This window comes from Sinocyclocheilus rhinocerous, unplaced genomic scaffold (genome assembly GCF_001515625.1).
Source record: "Sinocyclocheilus rhinocerous isolate Xijiao unplaced genomic scaffold, SAMN03320098_v1.1 scaffold340, whole genome shotgun sequence".
NCBI lineage: Eukaryota > Metazoa > Chordata > Actinopteri > Cypriniformes > Cyprinidae > Sinocyclocheilus > Sinocyclocheilus rhinocerous.
Genome location: NW_015670980.1, coordinates 931,979 through 946,077, shown reverse-complemented (window position 1 = coordinate 946,077; position 14,099 = coordinate 931,979). Strand labels below are relative to the sequence as shown.

The 14,099-nt window shown below is 36.7% G+C and overlaps 1 protein-coding gene across 1 annotated transcript in view; it reads left to right on the top strand.

The window, feature by feature from the left end:
• The first annotated feature begins 10,480 nt into the window (after positions 1-10,480).
• Positions 10,481-14,099, top strand: part of LOC107734487 (myosin light chain kinase, smooth muscle-like) — a 108,814-nt gene continuing 105,195 nt past the window's right edge. The window contains exon 1 of the mRNA XM_016546459.1: positions 10,481-10,583. The gene's annotated coding sequence lies outside the window, so the exon portion shown is untranslated. The remainder of the gene's footprint in view (positions 10,584-14,099) is intronic.

Here is a 14,099-nt window from a genome sequence, read left to right as displayed (position 1 = left end):
TGTGTGTGTGTGTGTGTGTGTGTGTGTATGAGAGAGTGAGTGTAGTGTACCAGAATCCTGACCTATAGCCCGCTGTGTAAAGCTGCAGGGTTTATGCATCACTCCTCAGCAGGGGTCTTACAGCCTGGACCACTTACTTTAACATTAGCATTTCTACCAGCCATTTCCTCTCTGTAAACTCCAGAAACACTGCACATTATACGAGCTCTTGCCTCTATTCTGACCCTGTACGTCAAGGGCTGTTGTGACATCGTTGCTAATATATGACAACTGCACTCAACATACACATTATAAATATTTATGTTCACTTTGCAAAAACAATAAGAGCAACATAAATGGTTGAAATACATCAAGGAATTTGCTTGTTACAAATGGGCATGTGGCAACAATTACAGAATCGCCAGACCTAAAATCTGTAAACTCCTGAATTCATTGACTAATCTTTCAAAGACCGAGAGCTTATAGAAAAGGCTGGTTTTTAAGCAATTTAGCTATAAAAGCCTCCCTCAAACTGGGGTAAAGCACACATCCCAGCAAAAACTTTGTGGCACTTCCAACACTCACAAGCAATGAGCTTGTAGATAAATGACACATTAAACAGAGGTGTGTTTGTAATTAGCTCCTTCCCAATCACTGTCCCATGAGCCCAGCACGAAGCCCAGTTAAGTACACAAAAGTGACAGTGATTTGACACTTCGTCAGACTTAATATATGGCAACGAACCAGCCATTTTGTCTACTACAGCATGCAAATTGATAACCACAATCCTGAGAAATGATGCATGAGATGTTACCAAGTAGTTATATGGTGCTGTTCACGAGATATGGGCTGGGCTTGGTTTTCAGAGCAGGGCTAGAGCTCATTGTAGCTGTCAGTCCCAACAGGATAACGGTCCTAATGCTCAGCATCCCCATCACACAACCTGCACCTCAAGCATCCTTAAACCACACAATGCCATGATGTATCCCATTAGTTTCAATTTAACTTCGGCTTTCATCTTTTTCTTCAATCTCCTTTTGAGTTTATTAAAAGGTCTATCTCTTTCTCAGTGCATGCAGTTTCAATTTAGTGTTCTTTACAAACAAAAACTGCATTGCCAAAACAGCGCCAAATAAACGAAATAAAATAACAAAATTTAATAAATGAGAAAAAAAGGCATTAACTGAATAAAATATGATTACATATCTATGAAAATAAATATAATGAGCACTTGGTAAATTAAAGAGGAATAGCCTACATTGCGAAGGTAACTGGGAGTTGAAGAAAGGATGAAAAATAAGACAAGTGCGCCGATAATTGTAATATGAGCCAGCGTTTCTACAGAGATCACGGTCTCTCCATCTCTCCTCTCATCGTACCTGCTTTGAAGAAGGCATCCGTGTCTGAATCATTGGGTCCGTCCTCCGCCGCTTCAGCAGAATTCATCTTTCCTCTTAGATCTCACAGTTCAAGATAACGGGATAATATATCCAGATTCAGCGCTCCATCATCTCTGTATTTCTGTGTTGTGATGGCACAGCCCTCGATCAGAGCGACAAAGCGCAGCTCTGCATTGCCTTCTATTGTCTCCAGATGCGCCTCTCCTCCTCAGATCGCTCTCATCGCTTCTTATGAGTCGGTTCTTTTGAACCGGTTCACTGATCGATTCTTTCGCGAATCGGTCTATCCGGGCGGAGCGGTTCTCAAAAGCACTGAACTGTTGTTTCGGACTTGTCCGACTCTAACCGAGTCAAGAGCCGCTGAACATGATCCTCATTTTGCTCGGGGTTTCGGATGAGTTGATCAATGGGGCGCAAAGTAAGTGAATAGAGTTAAGAAATAGACTTAGGAAACAACTTATGTGTAGTGTGACAGCATCACACAAAGGGCAAAGAGATTGGTTTTAAGGCAAAACATTGTAACTATTAGAAAATATGAGGCATGTTTACATCCAAAGTAGGCTATTTCTGCAAATAGCCTAAGATAATCAGCATTTGCCTCAGTGGTATTTTCAATTTTCAAAGAAAAGCAAATTAAACAGGATTTAATGTTAATCTCAGTTAGTGTGGGGCATCAAAGTGAACTATAAAACACATCAAAATGTAATGCTGTAGGTCAACGTGAATTAAGGCTGACACAATAGGCTAAAACCAAATAAATAATTGCGTTGCATACGTATTGTTTAAAATTTTCAAATGTTAAATGGGTACGGGTGTGACGTAAATTACCGATGAATCTTTTTTTGAATCTCGACATTTAAATGAACGGTTCAAAAGAACCGATTCGCGGAATTGAGTCGGAGCAGCTCAGCACAAAGCGTGTGTCAGATGAGAAAGAGCGCGTTCCTGACACTCAACGCGGATGATGTCATGAATCCTGAATCATGTCAGCGGGCTTGTTGGTCACTCTTTTCGTCTCTTATAAATATTTTCTTTAAAAAGTTAATGAGTGATTTTAGAAACGTAAGCATACTCGTTTAGATGGCCTCCCGGAGCGCCAGAGACTGTGTTTGCGGCTGTGGATTGTAGGCTATTTTTCCAACAATAGAGAGCAGAAGGGAAGTGTGTGTGTGTGTGTGTGTGCCCTCCCTCTGTGAAATATCACGCCCCCTTCTCTCAAGCACTCTTCGGGCTATTGATGAATCCTAATGCTGAGAACATGTACAGGTACATCTAAAAAAAAATAGAATATAATGAAAAAGGTCAATATTTGTTGTCACTCATTTCAGAAAGTGAAACCCATATATTATATAGATTCATTACACATAGAGTGAAATATTTCAAGCCTTTATTTCTTGAAATTTTGATGATTATGGCTTACAGAGAATGAAAACCCAAAATTCAGTGTCTCAGAAAATTAGAATATTACATAAGATCAATAAAAAAAGGATATTTTAAAACAGAAACGTCAGGCTTCTGAAAAGTATGTTCATTTCTATTGGATTCAGAAAGAGAAAGTAAAGCTGCTAGAATGACCAGCCAATCACCTGACTTGAATCCAATAGAAAATCAATGGAAATAACTAAAGATCAGAGTTCATAGAAGAGGCCCACAGAACCTTCGAGATTTGAAGAATAGGCCAAAATCACACCTGAGCAATGCAATGCCACTAGTTTCTCCATACAGGAGGCGTCTTGAAGCTGTCATTACGAACGAAGGCTTGTGTACGAAGTATTAAATACATTTCAGTAAGCGTGTTCAATACTTTTATTACACAGAACTTAATTTCTGAACTTATTTGTATTGATTTCTTTGTATGTATGGATTACGAGAATGGGCCAAAATCACACCTGAGCAATGCATGCCACTAGTTTCTCCACACATTATTGGTATGGTTATTTTTACTTCATAGGCTATAGCTAATACTGGGGAAATAATGTAGTTTGTTTTGAATGGGTTTTGTTTTTTTGTTGTTGAATTAATATTTAAAATACATTTCATAAAATGCATTTTAAAATAACGTTTTGATTATTTAGTGATGAAAGCTGTTTGCTTCTGAGAACCTTTCAAACCAGCTGATAAACAGGTTGTGGGGGTCTATTTAGAAGATAAATATTGAGGATGTACTGCCCCCTGGCGACTGACACTAAATATCACAGTTGAAATCAATTATTTTGGGTGGTTCAGAGACACTGTGCACCTTATTTGTAAACGTCTCCAAGCATCAAATCGTTAACTAGAACTATATAAAACTAGGTACAAAGACTAGGTAAAAACTATATGTGACCCTGGAGCACAAAACTAGTCATAAGTAGCACAGGTATATTTGTAGCAATAGCCAACAATACATTGTATGGGTCAAAATTATCGATTTCTCTTTTATGCCAAAAATCATTAAGATATTAAGTAAAGATCATGTTCCATGAAGATATTTTGTAAATTTCCTACCGCAAAAATATCAAAACTTAATTTTTGATTAGTAATATGCATTGCTAAGAACTTCATTTGGACAACTTTAAAGGTGATTTTCTCAATATTTAGATTTTTTTGCACCCTCAGATTCCAGATTTTTAAATAGTTGTATCTCAGCCAAATATTGTTCTATCCTAACAAACCATACATCAATGGAAAGCTTATTTATTCAGATGATGTATAAATCTCAATTTTGAAAAATTGACCCTTATGACTGATTTGTGGTCCAGTTAATGCCAGTATGAACTGTAATAAAATAAAGAAATAGCCCCTTGTTTACTTAATTTATCTTCTTAATTTCTATTTTCATTTATTATTATTTTGCCTATGATGATAATCTGATATTTTTTAAATTTATTATGATATAAACACTTTTGTATTTAAAGTTAAGTAAATCTTGTACAAAAACAAAAAAATCACATTTCAAGTCAATACTAGTAATTTCACTTAGACACATTATAAATTTCTCTTGCAAATCATTATTGATTTTTTTTTATTCATGATACGTACATACATACATAATGGTTTTATAATCATTATATACACAGTGTTTAAATATATATACAGTGTATCCTGTTTTTGATCAGGACCAAAATGGGAACCCGATGTGATTACTCAGCAAACGTCTCGTCATTTTGCTTCCAGTTCTTCCTGTTACCATGGACACTTTTGGCAGTGTATTCTAAAGTGTGTGTGTGTGTGTGTGTGTGTGTGTGTGTGTGTGTGTGTCTGTGTGTGCCAGGAGATCTGTTGTTAGCTGACTCTAAGCGGGCACGATACCAGCTTCCTTCAGCCACCCAACAGGCCCCTGTAACTCAAACATTCAGCAGATGGTTTAGCTATTTAAATGCCAGAATTATACAACCACGTCACACACTAGAGTCTATCTAGCTGAAATCTCTGACAAAATACTGCAATATTCAAATAAAGTGATAATGTCTGAGTGATCTGCATTATATTTTTTTAAACTAAAGGTATTTTTTGAAGCAGATGGACTTTTGAGAAAGTTAAGAGAGCGAATCGAACACTCTAGTGCTTATCGAGTGACTTTCTTTATGCTTTGGTTTCCTTCAGCACAGTTTTCACACTGTAAAACTCCAGTATATGGGAAGGTTAAGGAGAGTGCTGACCCGCATCTGTTCGCTGTGAGAGATGAGCCGTGCTGAACAGAAGCAATGACATGTATATGGTCAGGTGTTGAGGAATGAACCGTACCAAATGGCTCCCCAGGTGAGTTTAGTGTTATTGGGTGAGATGCTCAGAGAAGTGTTCATAACAAACATCTGTTCCCTCTTTCTCTCATTCCCCCCCTCCCCCCCACCAAAAAAAAGTGCTTCATGTGGTAACATCAAAAAAATTTAACTAGGAAATCAAAGCCCTCTGACAGGTCCCTTACCTTTTTAAAATGTCAATTTAGAGACCGTTGTGCCGCCATGGGTCTCTGTGTCTCTTGAATCATTCCCATGCCACCACTTGCTACAAGGTCAGCTGGCTAACCGAACCAGAAGGGCATTTCCGGAAGGCGATAGAGGTGCTTTATGTGGCGTTCCTGTAGTTCAAACATAGAATATGACGCTATACAAGGTCATTGATTCGATTCCCAGAGAATTAACTGATAAAATGTGAACCTTGAATGCATGTACTGTAAGTGGCTTTGGAGAACAAAGTTGTTCAAAAATACAGAGGAAGGGAAGAAATAGTTGAGGAATATCAAAAGGGCGGCCTTGCCTATATTGTAAAATATGTGGTCAGGTTTATTTCTGTCGATCATGTTACACAGCAACAAGATTTCTGTTTTGTTTAGTTTTTGTACTTGAGTGCCTTTAACTGTATTGAATGTACACTGTACTGAGCAATTCTTAAAAGCAAACTTAAGAAAACTGCATTAATAATATTTTGTCATGCTTTGAAGTACTTATTTTGATGTGTTGACTAGCATACTGGACATCTGTGATATGAGCAACATTCATTATAATGTTAACTATAGCATGCTTTTCAAAAATAAATTGTAAGTTAATATATTTTAAATGTACAGAATTGCTAATTCATCATTACAAATGTGTAATTACAAATTTATTTAAATACAAGTTTCAATAGAAATTACACTAAAGTATATTTTAATTGACTATAAATGCTTGTCGGTACATTCGGCAGCACACTTGTAGCATGTTTCATGGTACATGTTTCAAATATAATAGAAATATTTGCAAAATTACATGTAAAGAGGTATGTCCTACATACGGGATTGAAAGGTTTCAGCTAGCTGCTTTCAATAGAAATCTAAGCTTTTTTAACTATTTATTTAAACTTTAAAATACTTTATTACTTTTATTACTCTTCCACAATTCATTCATGTTTAAAACTTGGTATTTTGTGCTTTTTGACAAACAGGGTCACTATGAATTTTTGTTATAAGCAAAGAGCTGTGTAAAAAAACATCAGTGTGTGTATAATGACAGATTTTTCAGCTTTTTGACTACTGTATTACTTTACTTTACTTTACTTTACTGTATGAATGTACTGTAACATCAGCAAGTTACCATGGCTGTTATCAGAAGTAATCAAACCTGGCAGCACTGCTGACTCAGGCTGGAAATCTCTGTGGGAACTGCAGTGATAAGTAGATAAAAGAGAATCAAACCACTAACAACAACGAGAGCCAACAGGAAGACAATTAAATCTGAACTGTGGAGCCTGAAGATACAAGAAGGAAGTCCCAGTGCGCTGAAGTCCCAATTGGGACATCGAGTCAAAGCTTTCTTTGTTCCCTAGTTGGTTTCCTTAGTTACTGTTTATTGTCACCTGTGTCTTGTTCAGTTACCTTGCTAATGGCAATGTGGTTAGTTTTTTACTAACTTGTAATGTAACTGACTGCTCAAGTAAGGAGCTTAAATTATTTTTTTTTACCCGACGATTCTATATCAGAAGTAGCTTGTCGCTTGACAAATTACAGTTTCAAAGTAGTTTCCCCTACACTAGTGTAAAGTGGATCCTCTTGGGAAAAAAAAAAAAAAGTACATTTTTTGCATAATTTTTTTAAAGGGTACTTCAGTGTATGGCTACTTTAAAGAATATACTTAAGTGCAAACAGAATGCATTTTTTTCCTAGTTATATGTTAATTGATTAAATAAAAATGTATTACAGTTCATTTATGTATTAAATGCAATTATCTGGACTTTAGAGTGCTGGGCTTTATGTGGACTTTAGAGTTTATCTTTATATGTAATTGCATAATTGTATTGTCTTTAAAATATGGTTAAAATGTACTGCTGAACACTCTTTAAAAAAAAAAAGGTACAAAAGTTGTCACTGGGCTGGGGTGGTACCTACATGTTTGTACCTTATTCAACCCTATAATGGGAGCCTATATTAGTAACTTAAAAGTTATATATTAGTATCTAAAATGCAGTACATTTGTGAACACATCAAAATAAATATTCAAAATATGTTTAAAAACACATAAGATTTGAAGTACACTGCTGGTGCAAATGCAGTACAGTTAAACGATTATTTTTCACAAAGCGAATAAAGAAAACAAATTTGACAATAATGTTAATTGTAAATTACAATACAAAACAAATTAGTTAGTATTCACTAATCTGCTATCACTAATTTTATCCTTTAAAACTCATATTTGATAATCAAAATTATATATTTAAAGGTTTTTCCCCCATGAAAATTATTTCTTTGTTTTAAAATGGCTTGAATGTAACTCTATACCCTTACCTCACTGAGTATACATGAATATGCTAATATGCTAATTAGTCCCCGCCTCCACTCAATCTGCTCCACTTTCACTCAGTTAACTGAAGCAGTAAATGCTACACAATCAGAAAGTGAATCCGTAAATGAATTTATTAAATTCTGAATGGATTATAGCATAGAAAGCGTTCGGTTATATGAAGCTCTACTGTACAATTAAACTTTTATTTACATTGCGTCTACTGCTTTGTTATAATAAGAGGATACTTGCAGAAGTCAGTGCTGAACAAAACCTAAACTTTATGAGGGCTAAGTGTATTCTGACTAACTGAAACACTCCTGATTGACCATCGCATTCAAGAAATAAACAGATATGCCTGTGAACATCCCAAAGGTTGACAGGATTGGGTTACATGTTTGTGATGACAGGAAATAGGCGATCTTGAGACTGTCTTTAGTACAGTTTTAAAGAGAAAATGCTTAACAATGGTGTTGACTGATGAATTAGCACACTGTTTGTCTTTAGGCATATTACAAACACCAGAGTCACATGTAAACAATATTAAAAACTTAATGTTCACCACAAGGGGTCTTTAAATAATTCAGCATATGATCATTTAAATAAATACTAAAGCCATAACTGTACACTTCTGCCATGATTTACTCACCCTCATTTTTGAGTGTACTGTCCCTTTAAATGTACAGAAATGCTGTATAATCCTCTATCAGTCCATCTCTTTTTCTCTCTCTTTCAGGCAGATGTTTTGTCTAGGGTTCAGGGCAGTTCTCCCAGAGAGTGTTTACTTTCTGTTTCCTGTGGGCGCTTTTGTGTCCCTCGAAGTGCAGCCGATGCATCAGGAGCCTCCTCTTACTGGAACACATTTGCAGATAAGAGCCTCCTCACGCCTATGTTTACAATAAACACCCAAATAATGTAAACTACAAGCTTTCACAAGAGACTACATTTGGTGAAATCACATTCTTTGAGGGTGCATTTCACAGGTTCTTTATTGCTGTGCACTTTGTTTGAATACTAATATTTCTTTCAATCCTCCAGGTGGCGCAACAGTTTCCTCCGTTTCCTTTCTCAAGAACTCTGTACATCATCTGTGGGTTTATGAAAGTCTCCACTTTTTTCTATGTAAGTGCAATGCTTGTGGATGTAAGTGCAATCTCATACTTTTTATAGGAACTATTCCTTTAATTGTCATGTATTCATTATCAATGGCTGAGCGCTCCTTCACACCAACAAATCTGTTTTAGCAGTTTGCACACTGATATATTGAAGCCGTCATTCGGAGTCTTATTTTCCATGACACACAGTCACTTCTGTTTTTTGTACCAGTCTTTCTGTCCTGTCATTAGTCAGTGTGGACAGGAAGGACCGTGTCGCTGGCGATGTTAAAGAGCCCTCATGTAGGAGACTTCAGCAGGTGTTTTCTGTATTCAGAAGAACCTAAGTCAAAAGCCATACACAAACCCAAACACACAGAGACATACACAAGATGGCCATTCCACATGTTATAGCCTGGCGCTCTCTCTCTCTCTCTCTCCTGCTACACATCAGATCCAAGAACATATATTTCTCACAGTAATATTTATTTCAAAGTCTCTCATTATTGAGCCAAAGGCAGCAGGACTTGGTTTATGCTTTGTTGACAGTCTGGTAGCCAATCAGTGTCACTGTGCAGAGCCAGATGTTTTGGCAGCTGGTTTATATGTTAAATACCTTCCATGCGTCAGACTTTATGAGCTGTTTGCACTGAAACGGGTGCAGTACCCTGGTACATTTGGTCATGCGTCCATCAGCCTTGCTTTCACTTTCAGTCTGAATCTGTGTTGACGTACTGCTGACAGATTAGATGCATTTTCTCTGGATTTCACAAACTTTTAAATCTTTCAAATCAAACAGTAAAAATAGTAATTTTGTGAAAAATAGCTGTCAAAATGTGTTCTGACTGAATATTTTTAAATGCTGTGAGGAAAAGTCTTTAGTGTTTCCAGTCTTCGGAAATCGATCTGATATGCTGCTTTACTGCTCATGAAACATTTTGAATTATTATCAATGTTAAAAATGAGTTTTGCTGCTTGATTTTTTTTTTTTCTTTTTTGTGAAATCCCTGACACTTGTTTTCAGGGTTTTTTGATGAATAGCAAGTTCAAAAGAACAGCATTTGTTTTAAGTCTTTATACTGTCACTTTTGATCAATCAAATGCATCTATGCTGAACAAAAGTATTCTTTTCTTTCAAAAATAAAAATCTTACTGACCCCAAACGTTTAAATACACAGTATAGTGTTTTTGACAGTATTAGATACATAATATTAATGCACTGCTATGTAATGCTATAATAAATACTGGTCACACTTTAGTTTAGTTTAATGTCCAATTCTCACTATTAACTATGATTTTGCCTCAATAAACTCTGCTTTATTAATAGATAGTAAGTAGTTGTTAAGTTTAGGTATATGGTAGAGTTAATATATAGAATATGGTCATGCAGAATAAGACATTAATACTGTATGTATTTTATAAGTACTAATAAATAGCCAATATGATATGCATGCTAATAAGCAACTAAAGTGAGAACTGGTCCCTAAACTAAAGTGTTACCTAAATACTGCTTTATACACATATCCAAAGGAAGCCTTAGGTAAAAATATTGCATAACCAATGAAAAACATGTACTATATTCACATTCCTCAGGCTTTAAAGGAAAACAGAAAAGCAGCAAGGCACGCATCTCATTTTTAGTGTGTGCAGTGTTCAGTCCTCCCCCTTCAACTCCAATAACCCTGCGACCAATGAGGAACTCTCAGCCTGTGATGTTAGGATCCATGCCAGCAAGTTCGGTGCCGACAGGGAAAACACGTTGAGAGCAGATCAGAGTCTGGATGCGCTCTCGCCGCTGTGTCCCGCTGAACTCCTGTGAATGACAGACACGCAGCAGACGGACACTAATCTCTCCAGAGTCCAACACGGCTGTCTGGGTGAGTTTGCTCTGACTCTTCATGTCCTCAGCTTAATATGGGATGACTTTTACCTGTAAGAAATGTTAATCTCACACTCAGATATTGGTACATCTAATGCACTTCTTGAATGAAGACTCAGTACTTTCTCTGAGAAAGTTTGACATTAACACTTAGAAAGCTTGGCTTTTTTTGTGTTTTTTTTTTTTTTTAATAAATTGTTCATTATGATACAAGGTGAAATGTACATCGTTATGTTGTTTTGTTACATAGTGAGTTTTAGAATAACTGTATAGTTTAAGTGTGTCCCCAAAAGTCACTTAATAAAAATGTCAATTGATATTGCAATGTTAACACTTGCAATGTTAGTGGATCATGTCTATAGTTAATGTAATTCTCTACACCTGTGTATACACGTAAAAAAAAATACTAGCAGTTTCTGAAAAAAAAAAAAAAAACGTTTCAAAGTACCATAAATCCTTCACCATTTTTTCCCCTCGGTGTAGTCTGTGTGAATTGAAATCATATATCCACTAAAAATCAACAAAACACCAGCTGCTTAAAAGTAATTGAAGCAAAAAATGATTATGAAAATTAGTTGAGCCAATCCTGCATCATAGATGCTTGCTTTGTTATTTAGAATCTAGTACATTTTGAAGTGTGAAGAATGTGAAGAACACTGCAAATCGTTTATTCTGATGAACGCATGAAATATGTGGATGTCACATGCAATATACTGTAAGAGGTATATCATGTGGTCACTTTTCCAATTATTCCACATTCTCATGTATAATTACTCCTAATCAACATAAATGTGACGTTTATTCCGGTCGGATGTCTTTGATCCAATGCTGTGGTTAAATTCCCAGAACGGGAAAAGTGTCCCAGTGAATGCATGATGTGCAACAATGCCAATGAGGATGAATGAAGCCTCGGTTTCGTGAGGTTAATGAATAGACTTTTGCGCTTTATTAAGTTTATCATGTATTAAGGGTGAGGTGTATTAGAGGGCGTTGCTTTCTATAAAGCCCCCTTCCTGCTGTCTTTTTTCCTGAACTATGACTGGTATGATCAGTTTTTTAATAGCTTCCCCTCCCTCTCTCTGTCTCCACCCTCCAGATGTGTTAGATTCAGTGCTTTAAATGGTCATCTGCAGGTTAGGTGCTGCTCTTTATTGGGTTTCAGAGCTGGTGTGATCAGAGGACAGCAACAGGCTCTTTCATGTCTTATCTGTATTTGTTCAGAATCTTGTGAGCGAGTCAATGAACACAGTTGTTTCCTCTTGTTATGTGTAGACAAATCTATACAAAGTGTTTGTGCAGCTGGCTGAAATTACATTTAACTAGACTACCAGTTTGTGTTTTCTGACAGGGCAGAGCATTTTTGGGGCTTGATTACATTGTTTTACCTGAGGCAGAACCACACATCATACAGAGCATGTTTAACCCTCATACCCTCATCTTCAACAGTTTGTTGAAGAACAGTCATACTACTACAACTTTTTTTTTTTTTTTACATAACACAGCATAAACAACAATCATCTGGTCTTCACCAGCTTCTATAATTATACAACTCTATGTCTCGGATAACACATAACAGATTTTGTTGTTATTATTTATCCAAAAGCAAAGGAAGCCAAAATGCTGAAACCATGACTGAGCCTCGTTCTGCTCCCTGGTTTCCCTGTCATGAATCAGAACAACATGAATCCGGATGCATCAACAAGGAAGGTTGTTGTTGTCATCAGTCTGAATAGAATTATAAGGCCATTTCTGAACAATTTGAAACCAATCATTCTTTATTTTCTGCATTCTTCGGGATGATTTACAAACAGAACACTGATGAAAATGGAAAATTCCTGTCAGGAGCAGAAGTCTTTGAAAATTCACACCTTGGTGTGTGTGTGTGTGTCCTTTAGCCAATGAAAATGAGTGTCTCTTAACTCTCGAGAAATCCTGAAAAGTGTCCATGATTTTAACACTGACTTGTGAAAGGATGTCAGACCACTTAAGTCCAGTTTATCACAATCCAATAAAAACAAGTGACGATCAAATCCCATCTTTCCTGCTCTTTTAATATTGCACAGCACAACTTTTTTCACCATCGATAATACTAAGAAATATTTCTTGAGCAGAAATCCTCAGACTGGAATGATTTCTGAAGGATCATGTGACACTGAAGACAGAAATAATGGTCCTGAAAATATGGCTTTAACATCACAGGAATAAATTGTATTTTAAAGTATATTAAAATACAACACAGTCTAAATTGTACTGTATCTTGATCAAATAAATGCAGCCTTTGTGAACATGACTTTCAAAAACATTAAAAACTCTTATTAAAACTATTGACTAGTAATGTACCGTACATTAAAATAATATTTATATTTTTTATTTAATGTTAAAAACATAAAAAAATCAAACCAGCCCTAAAACGTTTGAATGGTAGCGTATGTTAGATGTTAAAGTACAATCCAGAGAAGACCGTGTGGTAGGATACAGCCTGTTCTCTGGCAGCTCTGGGTTGCGTTTTTAAAGTTACATTTGAACAATCCACAATATTTGTAGAACAATGTCATGAGAACAGACTGAACCTTCATTATACTCACAGTGTTTCTCCACAAACACGTCAAACCTACTGGCAAGCACTGTGCTGCATGGACGGGAGATGATTTGGCCTTGTTTTGCTGCCAAAGGAGCCAAAGACCTCGCTGTCATCAAGTCACCCATGAACTCCCTCTTTATACTAAAGTACCCAAGATCTGTCTGATGGCCAAAACTGATGATCCCAAGGACAATTCGAGAATTGAGGGAGATGGAATAACCATTGAAAGATGAAACATTCATTCATTCATTGAAATATTCCCTCTTTTGGCCATTTAGGAGATTTATAACCATGATATCTAAAGTGTCACTTGTTCTCTCATTCAGAGCTGAAATATCAGACAGCAGCACACTGATTTAAGATTTGATGGACTAATCATGCTTTGAGGATTGATTTGGACTTGAATTCACACTGAGATCATCTTCTTGACATTTGCTTTGCTCATGCTAATCTGTAATCACGCTTGTGGTTCGGATTATAATTTAATTTTACTTAAATGTTGAGTTAACAGTTAATGAGCCAAGAGCGTCTGTGTGGCGTCCAGGAACAATGTGTTGCAGAGCGAGTGAGATGTGTACTCTCTCATTCTTTCACAGTGACCTCACTCAGTTCAGGTCTTTAACCTGTGCTGTGGATGAACAATGGTTTGCCTCATGTGAACACATCAGCTCTGGGACGGTCAAGGAAAACCCCACTGAAAATACATTCAGAATAGATTTGACAAGCTTTAGAGCGAATTGTCCAGTCTAGTGTGCATGTCAGAGACTACACTGTGTATTAGAAAACGTCTCCAGGTTATGTATGTAACCATGGTTCCCCGAAGGGAACGAGACGCTGCGTCCGAAGACACTACGGGAACGCCCCCAGCGTGACCGTGCTCTGAATCACATGTGTAATCAGTCCAATGGAAGGGCGAGACGTCATAGGCGGGTG